Consider the following 17500-nt stretch of genomic DNA (forward strand, 5'->3'; position numbering starts at 1 on the left):
AAAACAACAGACAGTTTAATACAAAAACCATTAGAATACTATACTAACGCAGGAAGACTGTGACCGTCTGATATGCATACGCAGAATAAGACATATAGGGCGGAAGTAGTGTAATACTGAATATATGAATGTTAATACATTTACTCTATACGAAATAAGATGCATCGTTAACGGCTGAGACAAACGTTGGAATATCAATAGGCACCAGCACCGAACCATAATAATTAAAGTAAGATTTCGAAAGGTAAGAACTTCGGAATGGGAAACGTTGAGGGTAGGTTCCTTTGTTCCCCGCCGAAATACAAGACCCCTCTTGGGGCGTCTGTCATAGAAGTGAATGGACTACTCGTCTCGGAATTATTCGAGTACTGCCACAGGCTCCTATGTGATTGAAATGTTGATAACAAGATCTTAATGGTGGAGAGAACGACATCGTACCTGTGGTTTGAGAGTTCCGATTCTCAACTTCAAATAATTCCATTGACAATTCGTTTTCCATTACCTTTAACCTAAATTAAATAAGTATTCATAGCAATATTTTGAGGATTCATATGGCCTAAAATACTCTAGCTAATTAATAATAATTTCTTTTAATCAATACCGGAGTTCCTTTAAAGATGTACTCAATTATATGATAAAATAAAAAATAAAAAAAACGTCTAGCCAGCCATGGAAATCTCTTCTATCATGCGCCTCCCCCTCCCCCGAAAAAAAGATAAAAATGTTATAACGTCTTTTTATTATCCTCTAGTTACACTAAGTAACGATGACCTTTATTTCTTGGCGATTAATTATATCCTTCGGCCTGTCAAATACACAAATTATAATCGAATGGAAAATTCTTCCATCTGGATATTTCGGGTTTGAAAATAATTAAACAATATTAATTATCACCCAGAAAGAAGGGACTGTTTTTACAACCTTATTGAATCTTGCATATACGCTATTTTGTGTAGTGAGAAACAAACATAAAAAGACTTCTTTTTAATTGAAGATTTTTTTATTATATTATAGTAAAAGAAATCTGATAAGGTTTCACTATCTAATAAATAGAATTCGGTTGTCAAATTTCCAAGGAGAGAGAGAGAGAGAGAGAGAGAGAGAGAGAGAGAGAGAGAGAGAGAGAGAGAGAGAGAGAGAGAAACTCCCTTAATCCCTTCTCACCACCCTCTCCTCACAACAAAACAAAAAATAAAGATTTAAAGAAAAAAAAACTCACGCAAAAACAACGCCTGACCTTCTGATGGGTTATCCTAACCCTGGTCTGTGAGCAAGTCCCAAGAGCCACAAGATCTTCAGGAAAATCGAAGAGGTTGTAATGGCACAGACAATAAAAACCCGACAGTAAATTGCAACCAGAGGCATGACCACGAGCCCTCAGTGATACAATTGAAGAAACTTCCTTTTATGGTATGTATTTTGGGCACGCACATGTCCAACCTTCTGTTGCCCTCACTGGAAGCACTGGGCTCGAGGGGCTTTTTTCCCAATGTGGGCATTAATTTTATGGGAAGATGAGCTGGTACGCCCACCTGGTAGCTCTTAATGTATGCACTCCACTGGCGTTTGTTCATGAAATATTAATATATGGATTTTTTGAACATTCTAAAACCTAAAATTTGGTTCGGCAATTGTCTTTAGTGACCATTTAAGCAAATGGTTATATAACTTTTCATTTGTTTCACGTTCAGTTGTACCCCTCTCCTGAAAACGACGGTACAAAGGTCACTCCCGTCTATCATTTTAAGAAAATAGCATTTAATAACCGACTGTCTTTCCGAAAGTTGATAAAAGATTTTCTACTTGAGGTCTGCTTTGAACACTAATGTTAAACGGTCTTCTAAGGAACCCTACTCCGTAATCTATTAAGTAAAATGAAAACAATAAATAGCTGACCAATTTAAATCAGAAACAAGGTCAACTAACTTGGTTACACCTCTAGGGGGCTTTAAATAAAAAATGACAGAATGAGACCAATGTAAAATGTAAATAAAATTCAATAATAAAAGAGAAGAACCTATTCATACTAAATCGACGATTTTGTGACTTTACACTCCAGTTTTACTGAAGAGTAATATTCAATAATACGGAACACAAATAGCCTAATAAAAATTATATTGCTCACAATGTCATTATTGCCATGAAGTCCAGAAAAAAAACTAGACGATCAGAATTGATCGTAAACAAGATGAACAAAAAATCCACGACGCTAAGCGTTGCCTCTGCGTGTTTGAAATGAACTAACACGTGACTTATGAATGAACATTCTCCGAGTGAATCTGAAGGCCACGATCGCTAGACCTCCAGGTAAAATTGTGGTACGTACTACTTCCGGTGCTCTGCCCTTACATATCTGTGTTATCCTGTAAGCTGTTTATGAAGCAAAAACCTGACTATCTGAACTGTGGTTGCAATCACATTTTCCGTTTTTCACAACTACACTAAAACTTAATCATATACAAATTATTGTTAAGAATCATAATACTGATATCTGCTGACATTTAAACATAGCCTCAACTCCATTTCGTTTTTGTTTTTTTGTTTTTTATACCGAGCAATTACAAGAAGACCCTCAAGACCCGAAGGCCAAAGCCGCAGATGGCTGTCCTTGATCCTGGTGCAAGTTCTTGCTAACTCGTTAGGGTGATGTTATTAGGGTGCGCTATGCTTCCGGTTCTCATAATTAATCTCTCCTTCCCGATGGGCGTTTTGTTTTTGCCGCATTTTCTGTCTTTCAAGCCGGCTCCACGGAAGCACACCGCCCTTTAACAGAGCACCCTTGCGTGCATTGAATCGAAGGAAAAAAATGTTTTTTTCATGTTTTTGTCTCCTTTTCTTTGCTTCGTACCCAAGCGCTTTTCTTGCTGGGGGGGGGGGCTATAACAATACACAAGCTAAGTAATTTAGAATTTTAGGCTTTCTGGAGCCCCCTGCATAATGAATTAACAGAATTTATAAAACAAGTTTGCACAAATGAGAGAGAGACAGTTATATATCTTTCCATCTGAGTAGTAAGTGGTTAGAATCATGGCCATCCATAACAAGTCCGTCTTGCTAATGTGAGGAATTTCGTTTGTAAAGAACACGTTCCACTTCATTTTATCAAAATTCATTATATTTAAAAACTATTTTTGTACATGTTCTTTGCTCCCGGAGGGTTATTTGCCTTTTTTAACTAACACCCAAGCAAGACACATTTTTCAGTCAATCGTAACACTTAACCGAAGGGCAACAGTTATCTTTTTATTCCAAATCTCTCCTCTTCCTCAGTGAATTGCCATGAAGCTCAAAAGCAAATGTTAGTAAAATCTGTAGATAATTATTTGCTTCAACAATTCAGACAGAGGAAAGGGGACTGAAAGCATGACTTCAAAAACTCTTTCATTGGCAGCTTTGACAGCATATATCTTTTTGGTTTCTGAATGCAATAAGGAGTAAAGGAAAAGGAAATTGGAAAAAACTTATCGAGTATTACCCTGGTAAATGCAAAGAATAAAGCTCATCGCCATAGACAACATACCTTCGCATTAGAAGTTACGATAAACCAATGAGGGACGGGGCAGTAACTGTCCATCTCGTCAGTGATAAGATATTTTACGCCAAGACAGCAATAATGCTCCGCTGAAGATAAATGAGCGCTTTAGTACATCTTTAAGAACTGAACGATAAAGTGCTTATATTTATGAGCATGAGCATATGTTTACGTGCATATTCATTCTTGCATACACACGAATGCATGTAAGTTCACATACATACATACATACATACATACATACACAAATATATATATATATATATATATATATATATATATATATATATATATGTGTGTGTGTGTGTGTGTGTGTGTGTGTGTGTGTGTGTGTGTGTGTGTGTGCGCGCGCGCACGCGCTGCTGTTAATTTCAGGAGGGCAGTCACAGAATCCAAAACATTCCCATAATTCTTATCGAAGATACTAAGAACACCGAGGAATGCTACTAGCTGCATAGGAACAGATATCATCAGTGATCACCAACTTCTTATTGACACAATAGAGCTGAAATTAAAAGCGGCCCAACATAAAGTTGACAGGGAATCTAATATTGAAACGATGCAAACCCTTGAGGTTGAAAATTAAGAAGCTTTTGTATATAATTAAATGTTCATATAGATTAGCAGTTCTCAAAAGTATATCAAACGAGAAAGAGAGTCAATGAAGACTTGGTAAATTTCAGGAATGTGTGTCAATCTTTGGAAAAGAAGTAGTAGGATATGGGGCATACGGACGGAAACCTTGGTTATTAGAGGAGGCCCAGGATTTAAAAAAAAAAGAGTGCATGTACATAAATTTCAGGGCGGATATTGGAAATGCTAATTAGAACATGCTAGATACTCAAGCCTTAAACAGTAAAGGATCAAGATGGTATACGTAAAATTATTAAGATTGGCAGGCTAATGGTGTTGATGAAGAAAGTGGTGTGATTAACTATAACTTTATAGGAGCAATAATGAAACACGGGTGTGAAGAAATTCTACTTACTAATGATCCACCTTACTTGGTTCCACCAGTAGTATTTACCTTAAAAACCTACCTCAACATGGGAAATTTAACAAACTGGCCAACCTTCATCTCCACCAGCCCTACTCCCATCCAGAGTGGGGCTTTCGCCGAAAACTGTGAGAGATGAGACTAGTGGCACTAATATCAATCATCCAAATGAGGCTGCTGAGCCAGCAGAATTGACCTGCCCTTCATGCATTAGAACGTTTACCAAATATACTAGTACATGCAAGGGAAGCGCCTATCCTTAGGGATTCCATGGTTTAAAGGTATAAAACCTTCCAAGTAGGATGGAACAAGCGTTGGGTCATGGAGGAACTCGGGTTGATGGAAAAATTTGAACAAAATAAAATGAGCCTTCTGTGAATCAGAAAGTAAGTGGCACTTATTCAAGAGGGCAAACGTCAATTCAATAGCTTCTCCCGGGAAAAAAATCCACATAATATCAGTAGATATTAAAAGAATTGCTGATACAGACAATATAGACAGATCAATGCAATGGAAAAGAAGAGGGACTAGAACTAGTCAACAAAATTGAGAAAAATACTTTTAGCAACTGTTAGGTCTCTGCTTAAGATAAGCCATATGTAAAAAAAATGGATCCAGCCCGAGTCTCTCCCATTTCAAATACTGTGAAATGGGTGGAATAAGAAGGGTAAATGCCAAAAAATACTTACTCAATATTGGGAATTATCAGTCATATTAGTTAACAGAACTGAGGTTGGCCAATGAAATTGTCGAGTGTTGAACTAAGGCACCCCCTTTCCTATATGTACTATGTAGGAGATAAAAGGCAACAACGGAAGTGGCAAACCCACTGAAAGAGATGAAATCCACCAACTGGATACTACTAATGATGGAATGAATGAGTATACTCACAGTTATAATAATATGTGGCGGTGGCTCCACACTATCAACCCAGAACTCCATCTGTTTCAGAGATGGGAAAAGAAACAGAACGACTGCAGAGGAACTGGACAACATCAGGGAGATGATATATGGGAGGGAGCTTAGACTGACCCTCAGACAAAGACCGGAGATTCATGAACATCCTAACATAACAATAAAAAGGTGAGAATATGCTGTGATCCAAAAGGCATGGGTGACGGACAGAGACAAAACTGCACAGAATGCAAGCATGTTAAGGTAACCCCTTGCCTGACCATCCCTTCCATAGGGTACCATAGAGTATTGGGGTTCCCTGTTCACAAGGGAAAGCTTGCCAAATGAAAAGAATGGGGTAAAACAACCATACAAAATCTATCAAAGAACATACTCATGACAGATATGCGTTATATGAAAAAGAAAATGAATCTGAAGTCACTACCAGACCTGGGCAACGTTAAACCATATTACATATGAGCTGTTAACACTGTACGTGAAAATCTACAATGCTGAACAGTTGAAATGGAGAACCACACTACTGCCCATGGTTGATAAACACCAAGATATGGAAGATTTTCAGCCAATCCTATAATGTCAAATATCACAGAAGGCTTTCTTAGCTAAGAGGATGTCAGAATGCTTTTCCTTCTCTATGGGGCAGAAAGGCTTTACACCAGCAGACAGGATGATCAATAACTTCATGATGCTGAAGGACCTACCTTACCTTACAGACCTTACATCTTGTTCGGGTTGCCCCAGGTCCCTCAGTGTGAGGCACCTCTTATGTCTACCAGAGAGTTGCTAGTACATCTTCCGGTATATTTTGCATCTTCCAATCTTGGATGGTCTGGGATGCAGTTTAGATATTTGTCGAGCTTATTCTTAAACACATCTACGCTCACTCCTGATATATTCCTCAGATGAGCTGGCAACGCATTGAATAGACGCTGCATTATCGATGCTGGTGCGTAGTGGATTAATGTCCTGTGTGCTTTCCTTATTTTTCCTGGTATAGTTTTGGGCACTATTAATCTACCTCTGCTTGCTCTTTCTGATATTTTTAGTTCCATGATATTTTCTGCTATTCCTTCTATCTGTTTCCATGCCTGAATTATCATGTAGCGTTCTCTTCTCCTTTCTAGACTATATAATTTTAAGAATTGTAGTCTTTCCCAGTAGTCTAGGTCCTTAACTTCTTCTATTCTAGCTGTAAAGGACCTTTGTACACTCTCTATTTGTGCAATATCCTTTTGATAGTGTGGGTACCATATCATATTGCAATATTCAAGTGGACTACGAACATATGTTTTATAAAGCATAATCATGTGTTCAGCTTTTCTTGTTTGAAGTGCCGTAACAACATTCCCATTTTTTTGCTTTTTTACATTTTGCCAACAGAGTTGCTATTTGATCATTGCATAACATGTTCCTATTCATCATCACACCAAGGTCTTTAACTGCTTCCTTATTTGTGATGGTCTCATTATTAGGTCCCTTATATGCATATAGCTTTCTTTCTCTGTCTCCATAATTTATTGATTCAAATTTATCAGAGTTAAATACCATCCTATTTACCTCTGCCCAATCATATACTTTGTTAAGGTCTCTTTGTAGAGCGTTCCTATCTTCATCACAAGTAATTTCTCTACTTATTCTTGTGTCATCTGCGAAACTACTCACTACCGAATCCTTCACATTATTGTCTATGTCTTCAATCATAATAACAAACAGTATTGCAGCTAACACCGTACCTTGCAGCACACCGGATATTACCTTGACTTCATCCGATTTCTCGTCGTTTGCAATAACTATCTGTTTTCTGTTGTGTAAAAATTCTTTTAACCATCTTCCTACTTTATCCACGATATTGTGTTTTCTAATTTTCTTCGCTAATATATTATGGTCTACTTTATCAAAAGCTTTTGCAAAGTCTAAATAAACCACATCTGTTTCATTTCCGCTTTTCATATTTTTGAATATGTTCTCACGGTGGACTAACAGTTGGGTTTGTGTACTTTTTCCGGTACGAAACCATGTTGTCCTTTATTAAACAAATTATTTTTTATTAAATGTTTCATAATATTTTTCTTCATTACCCTTTCATACACTTTCATAATATGTGATGTTAGACTCACAGGCCTAATAATTACTTGCCTCTAGTCTTGATCCACTTTTGAAAGTAGGGGTAATATATGCTTAATTTGTGCTCCTCATAAATCTTGCCTGTATCTACACTTTGTCTTAATAATATTGCAAGTGGCTTTGCGATAGAATGAACTACTTTCTTTAACAAAATAGCAGGAATTCCATCAGGCCCTGCAGCAGCTCCATTTTTAATTTCATTAATAGCCTGCACAATATCAGCTTCATTAATATCTATGTCAGCTAAATATTCACTATTTTCATCCCTTACTTCTATATCATTATCTTCATTATCTATTCTAGGGGTGAATTCTCTCTTATATCGTTCTGCCAGTATGTTGCAAATTTCCTTTTTTTCATTCGTTAATCTCCCTTCAATTCTTAGAGGGCCTATTTCTATTCTTCTTTTATTCATCTTCTTCGCATATGAGTATAATAGCTTGGGGTTTTGCTTGATATTTAATAGGGTTTTTTCTTCCAAGTCCCGTTTTTCATTTTCTTTTGATTGTATAATCTTTTGTTCTGCATTTTCTATCTTACTTTTTAGTTCTATAACTTTCCATGCATTTTTTTCTTTTGCAAGACCTTTTTTCCACTGTCTGATTTTCTGGAACAAGAATCCTTCTGTCTCTGGTATGCATGAATGATGTTTACTTTTCTTCTTCGGTATATATTTTTCCACTATTTTCTCCAATATTTTATATAATATCTCCGTATTTACCCTTATGTCATCACTTACGAAAATGTTATCCCAATCTTTGTTTAATTCTTCATTAATTTCTGACCATTTTATATTTTTACTGTAGAAGTTGTATTTTCCATATCCTTCCCACTTTTTCATTTCTTGCTTATCTCTATTTTCACTTGCTTTGGAATGAATTGTTAATTCTATGACATTATGGTCTGAAATATTCGCATTATAAACTATTATTTCTTTAACATAATTCATCTCGTTCACAAATACTAGGTCTAAAGTATTTTCCTTTCTTGTTGGCAGGTGATTTATTTGTTGAATGTTGTATTCTAGTAGCATATCTAATAGCTTTTCAAATTGCCTCTTATCTTCTGCACTACTATTACTCTCTTTTTATATGTATAAGTACAACCACAATCTCCTATTCGTTCTTTCCATTCTACGAAAGGAAAAGTTGAAGTCACCAGATAGGAGAATAGTCCAGTCCTTGTGATTTCTACATATATCATCCAATTTTTCAATTATTAAGTCAAACTCTTTAGTATTAGGAGGTCTATATATTACTATGTCATCAATTTTTCAGATTCAAATTCTACCGCTATTAGTTCACATTCTGAGTTACTATATTTCTCATATATTTTTCCTTGTTTTTTGTCTTTCCCATATATTGCGGTTCCCCCTTGATTCCTATTTTTTTCTATCTGATCTATAAGTTTGGAACCCTTTTATTTGATCATCATTCCCAGTCTCTTGGGAATACCAGGTTTCACTTATATTCATTATATCTATTTTCTTTTCATTTTGGGTTAGTTCTTCTAAGTACTCTACTTTTTCTTTTTGAGTTACTCGTAACTAAACCCTGCGCATTCATCACTATGATGGTTTGCGTGTTTCTCCTTCATTTAATACTGGTAGTAATAAGGAATTTTTCCCATGTCCTCTTTCCTGTTCTGGTATGTTGTTCTTTTTTTTCATTTCCAGAAATTTCTGACATTAAAAAATCCAACTTTTCCATAATATTTGATCTTCCTTCATCATAATTATTCATTTTGTGTCTGAATCTGCAATTTTCTCCGTTTCTGCAATATCCTCTTGCATAATAAATACAGTTATTATCTCTTGAGTAGAATTTCAGAGCTGATGCTTTGAAATTTTTTGCTGACACCTCTGCATATCTCATTGGTGGTTTGCTTTTCTCTTTACCTGATATTCTTGATTTCTCTCTTTATTTGTTTCTTTCTTATTTTGGATTTTATTACTTGGTTGGTTATTTATTTGATTATGATTCATGGCTACAGGGTGCATATATTTGCATTTTTTGTCGAACTTACATCCTTTTCCTTCTTTTAGGTTTTTTACATATTTTTGGATGCAGATCTCTGCAATCATCCCCATATCCATCTAAGTATGCACATTTACCATATATTTCATAGTTTTGACATATCTTAGGATGTTTGTAGTAACATCTTTCTCCAAATCTGCAATTCCCTCTTTTCAAAAGGTTGCAGATTTTGTCTTTGTCTATTTTTTTCCTCTTTCCCGTCATTGTATAGATCTGGGTAGAGCCTCTTCGGGATTTGCTTTTCTGTTGTCATATCGTAATTTATTTCTTCGTAGGTATGCTGCTTTATTGCCTCATATGTAGTATCAATGAGTATCTCTGCATCCATACTTTTATCTTGTTCTTTGTTTTCCTTATTTTTTTTCTGTCATTTCATTTTTGTTTACTTCTCTTCCGTTTTCCTCTTCTTCTTTTTCTTCTTCTTCTTCCTCTTCCTCTTCTTCTTCATCCTCAACTATTTGTACATTCAATCTTGATTTAATAACATTGTCTATCCATGATAGACATGTTGAACAAAAAATTCTTGTATCTTTTCTCAAATCTTGTATTACCTCAGCACACTGTGGATGGGTCGGAATGTTGCATGCAGCACATTTTCTGATTAGGTTTTGTGGATTGACTATGCTATACCAAACCTTACACAGTTTGCATGCTTTTGGCATTCTTTTTCCTAATGCATCAATTAGGATATTCACAAGATTCACCTTATTCATTTTCTTTGTCGGAATATGTTGGTTTATGTATATTTTCTTTATGAGTCTCTTGACCACTTGGATTTTATTTGGAACTTCTTCAATTATTTTCAAGATGTTTTCATTAGATTTGTTCCAGTTTGAAGGATTATATCCTTCTAATATATCTATGAATGCGTTTTGTATCTTTTTGGTTAGGACTGTTGCTGATTTCATAGATGAGAAATGCCAGTTCCCTTCCTGCTACCTCATCGTATTGCGAATCTGCTAGACACGCCAAATTACGCCACCTCTTCCCGCAGTTGGAACTTACTGCCATCTTGTTCTGATTTATAGTATTACACTTGATAAACTAACTTAGAAGACGCTTTATCCTACTATTTTCACACTAATCTTATCACCGATAGTTCACGAACACTTCTAGATATTTCTCAAATTCTAGTCGTATGTTAAACTTGTGATATCTGTTGATTAATCTGACTTCACGCGGGTACGACTCACCAAGCAAGATGGCTACTTACGAGAGCTCCTCAAAGTGGCAAAGAAACAAACAAAAGGCCTCTAAATTACCTTCCTGAATCTCAAGAGAGCATTTGACTCGATTAGTCACCCAGTACTGCTAGAAGCTCTTGAGAAAACGGGGACTGGTTATGACTATCACTACATAATCCATCGCAGTGATATCAAGAGTTACCACTTGAGATTATAAATAAATAAGGAAATCTGGAAAGTTTTGAAGAAACACTCCACCAGGCCAAGAATGTGCCTAACAGAGTGCCTAACAACCAGAAGACCATTTACCCGACATCATATGCTAAGACATTAAATCTAACGATTTCTTAAAAAAGAAAGTTGCAAAGAAATTTCTGGGAACAACCTAGCGACAACCAACCAACCTGCCATAAAAGAATTGGGAAGAAGATTTATACAAGCCCATAAACTGTATTGGTCTGAGAGAGGCCTCAAATGGCAAAAAGCTCAAATGGATAGATGTTGGCAACTGTCCAAGAGGAATTTCCATAAATGCCTTTAAACTTTGAATGGATATATTGAAAATGTCAGCATCAAGTGCATGAAGAAGGAACATACCTGGCACACTCCACTGGCACACTTCACCACATTTTTCAAATGTGTCTAGCAGTTCATCCGTGGAGGATTAAAAGGCATGACATCATCTTGAAATATGCAAGAACTAGGGCACAAGGCAAGTTATCAAAGTATGGAAAAACCAAGGATGATACATGACAGGGCTTGAGAAACCAGACCTAGTGGTGAGAAATGAGGCTGGTTTCTTGGTACATTCAACGGGTATATTAACCCTCTTGCGCACAGGCCGAAAATATAAGGATGTAAGGTACACAACTTTTCCCTTTGGCTGGTACGTCTGAACTATAACTGGTTAGTGTTAATAGGTCGGCAAATGATTGAATTATTTCCTAAAGCAATCTGAGCATCTATACGAGGCTTAAAAATAATAAAAATGATGTGATGGACGTGAAAGTTTTAAGAAAAATCGTAGATATTTTTTGGAAATAATCACGAAAAATATTAAAATTAGGTTGGGGGAGTTTGTTTTACACCTAAATTGTGTAGAAATGTTTGATCTTTCACGTGGAAGCAATAATTTTGCAATAAATGTGTTTGCTAATGAGCTGTAATTGATTAAAAAATGCAAATTTTTTACAGAGTGCAATTTTCAGATTTTCCAACCTACTTATGTTGACTTTTTGTATCGTATCTAAGTAAGCTAGTGGTGTTGGGTTTGCGTTTTCTTCGAGATTCATCATCTGTCGACAAAATGGCATCTACTACGTTTTCTAGGATGGACGCATTTTTTTTTCATGAATTTTTCCTAAAAATAACTTACATATGACGTGCCCGGCATGTCACCTATGCACTTACGAAAAAAATTTATTGATGCGCTACGCGTCATCAGATCACGAGAGGGCTAGAAGATGGCATCTTGAAGTGCAAAAAATAGGGATATATCAGGCTGCTATAAACTGGGATGTAACTCCCCTGGCACACTTCACCACATTCTCCAAATTTGTCTGAGAGTTCATCTGTGAGGATTAAAATCCATGACATTATCCTGAAATATACAAGAACTAAGGCATAAGAGGCAGGTTATTACACGTATGGAAAGACCATGGATGAACACAAGACAGGGCTTGAGGAAGACAGACCTTGTGGCATGGATCCCGGGTAACTGATCTGCAAATAATGACAGATGTTAATGTCAACAGTATAGACTTCTCCCACATCTTGAAAAAGTCTAAGCACATCCAATACAGTGCAAGAAAAAGCATCAGAGACTCCCACAGAAGAAACTTACAGGGAACAGGAGAGGCATTCTATCACAGTCAAAAATCCATGTATGTAAGAAGTTGGGCATGTGTGCTCTGGCCATTAAGCTGCTTTCAATTAAGATCACTGAAAGCAGCCTTCACATCCAATCCAGTTATCTGGGAATGTCTGAAGGAGGTAACATGACACAGAAGGCAGTTAAATGTTCCTCCTCAGAAAGAAACAACTGCCTTCTATTGAGTGGAGATGGAGCCACGAAGGGGGATATGGACAGAGCAAGCGACACAAAAATGTCTAACTGTAACTAGTGTAACTAGACATTAACCTTTTTATAGATATGTCAAGTGAGTATACAGAAAATGTGAAGTGCTAAAATAGACTGCAATTTTATCTTTGCTTTCTATCCTTCATATAAGATTTAAAATAAAAGATGTGTTAAGAGATGAATGTGAAGGCTTAGACTGGTATTGTAGGGTGAGGTCGAGTAAGATACGGAGTTTACAGCTTACTAATTTATATACAAAACTTCCACACATGTCCAAAGCTCATGTGAGCCGTGAGCCGCAATGTAATTCTTGTTCTCTGGCAGGTGAAGAAAGGGATGAAATTCATGCATCTGCATTTGTTCACAAACAGAAACATACATGCAAACTGATACAGAACTTCTGACTGAAGGTAATATACATATGGTAGGAAAACTGGTATAATAATACATACAATGGTAATAATACATAGACCATGACACTAATAACAATGTAGACGCATGTACAAAGACGTGCAATAGAAGTTGAGGTTTCTCTTATGGGTTAGTCCTCAAGGGATAAAGGATATTTTGGTTGTAAGAGTGTGCAGGACCACACATGTGGCCACTAAAGGACACCATCCCCCCTCCTCAACAAAGAGAAGCCTAAGGCTGTAAGTTGGTGTCTGATATGTAAGTGGGTTTCAAGCGATCAATGGAAACCCACATTGTTCTTCCATCTACTGTCATCTGGTATGCCTTGGGTCGTCTCTGGAGAATGCAGTGGTTCTGAGTAGGCTGTGTAGATCATCAGGGATATACACCTTTCTGTTTGTGTGGTAAGTCGTCTTTTCTGACATTATTCTCTCTACCATTTTTCAGGTGTCAGATGTTCTTGGAAGACATCTGCCTGCAATTTCAATCTTTAGTCGTACAGGACCTCTGGTGGAGCTGGGTTGAACGCTGCATGTGGCATAGTTCTCAGGCCTGTAGGACCCTAGGTATTTCCTTCCTCCAGCTCCCACCCTAGCATCTGGTGATGAGTGATGTTTTTAGCAACTGGTGTAGCCCCTCAATGATGCTGTTGGCTTCAGGGTTGGAAGCTGTCAAATGCCTTATTTTCGTACCCAGAGTATCAGAGAGGGCATCCCACAGGGAAGATGTGAAGTTGGCTCCTAATGATCTGGGAGACTCAGTGCCTACTGACCCAAACCACAAAGGCTTTTACACAGCTCTCCACCGTCTACTGTCGTACTGATATTGCTTCTGGTCACCTGGTCTTCCTGCCTATGAAGGTAAACACATATTTGCAATCTGTACCCATTTGGAGGGGAGTAGGGTTCCCAGTTCCCACTATATTGATGTGCTTGTGGGCGAGTCATTGTTTTGAATTCCTCTATCCCACTTTCAACATGTCTTGTGACTTTTGACGTCTAGCATGGAATGCATTCTTTCATCTGTGTTTTAACGTCTTCTCTCATTCCCCACCAGATGTATTGCTCTGCTACAGTTCAGACAGATGATCGGCCCAACGGGCAGGATAGGTTGTGGGCAAGAGTGAAGTCCGTCTTTCTTAGGTCTTCTGGCAAGTAAGGGCAGGGTCATAAGATACTCATTTCGTAGGCAATGGTAATTATTCCACTGTTAATTGACAGGTCGCTCAACACGAAGGTGGGGTTGATCTGCTGTAGTCGCTGCAAGCCTGCGTAATCCTTCTGCGCTATTGCTATCTTGGGATAGGCAATCCTGAGCTGGATGGTGTTGATGCAGTTTCTCGATAGTGGGTCTGCCACAGTGTTTGCTGACCCCTTCAGGTACTTGCTAGTGTAGGAGTGCTAAGCTATCGCTGACAGGTGCCATTGTTGTCATGCTGACCATGCATCTGGTGCCTTCATGAAGGCATGCAAGAGTGGTTCTTGATCTGTCTGCACCACAAAATGTTGTCCCTCAAGAAACATGAGGTGGAAGTGGCAGACTCATTTCCAGACTGAAAGGAGCTCCCTGTCAAATGTTGAATACTTCTGTTCCGCTGCCATTGCCTTTTTGCTTAAGAACGCCAGCGAGCGACGATATTATCGGTGTTCTGCTTGAGCGTGACGCCCATTGCCGAAGTTTAGTGTTGTTGTAGCAGTATTTCTTCTTTTGCTAGCATAAATGCTTTACCTTGATTTTGGCAATGTTAGGAATAAAAGCAACAGTAATCACCTCTTAAGCCTGAGAATTCTTGCACTGATTTCACTGTTGTTGGTTTGGGGAAGTCTGTTATTGCTTTAACTTTTTGTGGTAAGAGGTTCAATGCCTTCTGAGCTAACTTGGTGTCCCAGAAACTCTACAGACTTCTTTGCTCATTCACACCTCTCTTTCTGGAATATGAGTATTCTTTTTTCAAGTCTTTGTAGCACTTCCTTAACAACTTTGAGATGTTCTTTTAAGCTTGGGCTGAAATTTAGTAAGTCATCGACATAGACAACATAAAACGGAAGGTCCCTGAACAGTTCGTCCACCAGTCTTTGGAATGTGGGCCCCAAGTTATGGAGGCCGGAACAGCTGTAACCGAAGGGGTGATGTTTGTGGTCTTTCTGATACCTTCTTTTGCCACTGGAACTTGGAAATACCCTTTTAGCAGATCAATTTTTGTGAAGATATTTGCACAATCAATTTGGTATATTTTGTCTGCTATACCTGTTAGTAGGCATTCCGTCTGATTTTGTTTTGATGTGTAGCCATCGGTAGTCTCCCCAGTGGCACCATGTTCCATTAAATTTCAGTACCAGGTGTAAGGGTGATGCCCATGGGCTAAGGGCTTTCTGGCATATCCCCACTTCTTTCATTTCTTTGAATACCTTCTTTGCATAGGTGAGCTTCTCTGGGGCCAACTGCCTAAATTGTGAGTGGATCAGGAGACCTTCAGTCTCTATGTGGTGCTAGATGCTATGTTTTGCTGGTTTTGTCAAGTAGTTTCAGGTGTTCTTTGAATGTCTTCATATTCCCATAGGAATCTTTGCATTTCTGTTGGTAGGACATCGGGTGTAATAGGGCATATAAGTTGCTCTCAATGACTCGTTGATGGTTTGGTTGTTGTATACCTTCTTGGCTTTTGAGATGATGTCAGTGCTGTTCTTGGGATCAGCTGTTTACCTGCTACATTGACCAGTAGTTTGTGCACTGTTGGGGAATCAGCTCCCAACAATGCCATTTTCAGGCCTGTCATGATGGAATACCAGTCGCATTCTTTCTATTGAAAGCAATATTCACCTCCTGCCTTCCTTACATTGTAAGGGGAGCTCCACTGGCCATCAACATGTGGAGGTTGGCAGAAGGAGTGAAGTTGAGTCATTCGTTCGGGCTGGCTGGGATAAATGATTTCCATGCCTGTGCCCACTAAGAACTCCATGTCAGATCTTTCATCTTTTAGAAAGAAGGACGTGGGTCCTTTTCTTTCATACCTAGAAGAAAGACAAGTCACACTGGTTAAGAGTTGGTGTGAGACGCAATATAGCTTCTGATCTCTGATAGGTAGAGTAAGGGATTAAATTCAAGCAATTGTGTTTGTTCACAAACAGAAACATGCATGCAGACTGATACAGAACAGGTAACTAAAGGTCATACACATATGGTTGGTAAACTCGCATATCAACATACAATTGTAATAATACATGGATCGTGACAACAATGACGACGGAGATATGCATACACATACGAGAGAAGTTGTTTCTATCGGCCGCATGGTTTCTCTCGTAGGTTGCTTATTACATGATAAAGGATATTTTGGTTGCAGGTGTGTGTATGACCACACAAGTGGTCGCTACAGCATAATGATAGAACTTGACAGATACGTATAAGATGTGCAAATAGTGCTGCTTTAATCCCAAAACACCACAAGATTTACGGAGGTTCCATGAAAGAATGAATCATATTTACAGAGATGGGACTCGAGATGGAAAAAAAAGGGGGTGGGGCATGAGGACTGAACATGCACAAATGAATAAAATAACTTTAGCAGGAGAAAAGAGTAACGAGACTGAATCTTCTAAATATCTAGGTACAATGGAGTCTATTTCAGGTTTGCTGGATTTGGAATTTGGTAGAAAATTAAATAGGGATATGGCAAACAGTTAGGAAACTGCATGAGATTATAAGATGACGCATACTTATGATGCAATCTATACTGATATGCATACATGCATCCAAGTATTATAATGATGATACATCTAACATGAAGATTTTGTCAATATCAGAATGAAGCATTACAAAGACTTTTAAAGACAGTTGGCAGGGCACAATTAGAAATTATTTTGTACTGGCAATTTCAGAAGCTCCATATGTAAGAGTTGGAAGGGAGATGGGCGTGGCCTGGGCACAACCCTTGAGACAACTTAAGGAAAATGTGTCATTTGGGTTCCTACCGGCACCAGAAGAATTGGGGAAAGGGAGGCCGGAGATGATTGAGTTTTGTGGAGCTGCTCATCTCAAAATGAATGCACAGGCTACGACACTATGTTATATATTAATCATGGAAGAATAGAAAATACACACATTAAAACAGTGTTGTTCATTTTAGTGAAAAGCATTCATGCTCTTTCGCATCAACATTTAACGTCCTCGTCATCACTGATATCATTACCACTATTACAATCAATGTCACAATAGTAACCC

The sequence above is a fragment of the Macrobrachium nipponense genome, chromosome 1, assembly GCF_015104395.2.
Source record: "Macrobrachium nipponense isolate FS-2020 chromosome 1, ASM1510439v2, whole genome shotgun sequence".
NCBI classification, from domain to species: Eukaryota; Metazoa; Arthropoda; class Malacostraca; order Decapoda; family Palaemonidae; genus Macrobrachium; species Macrobrachium nipponense.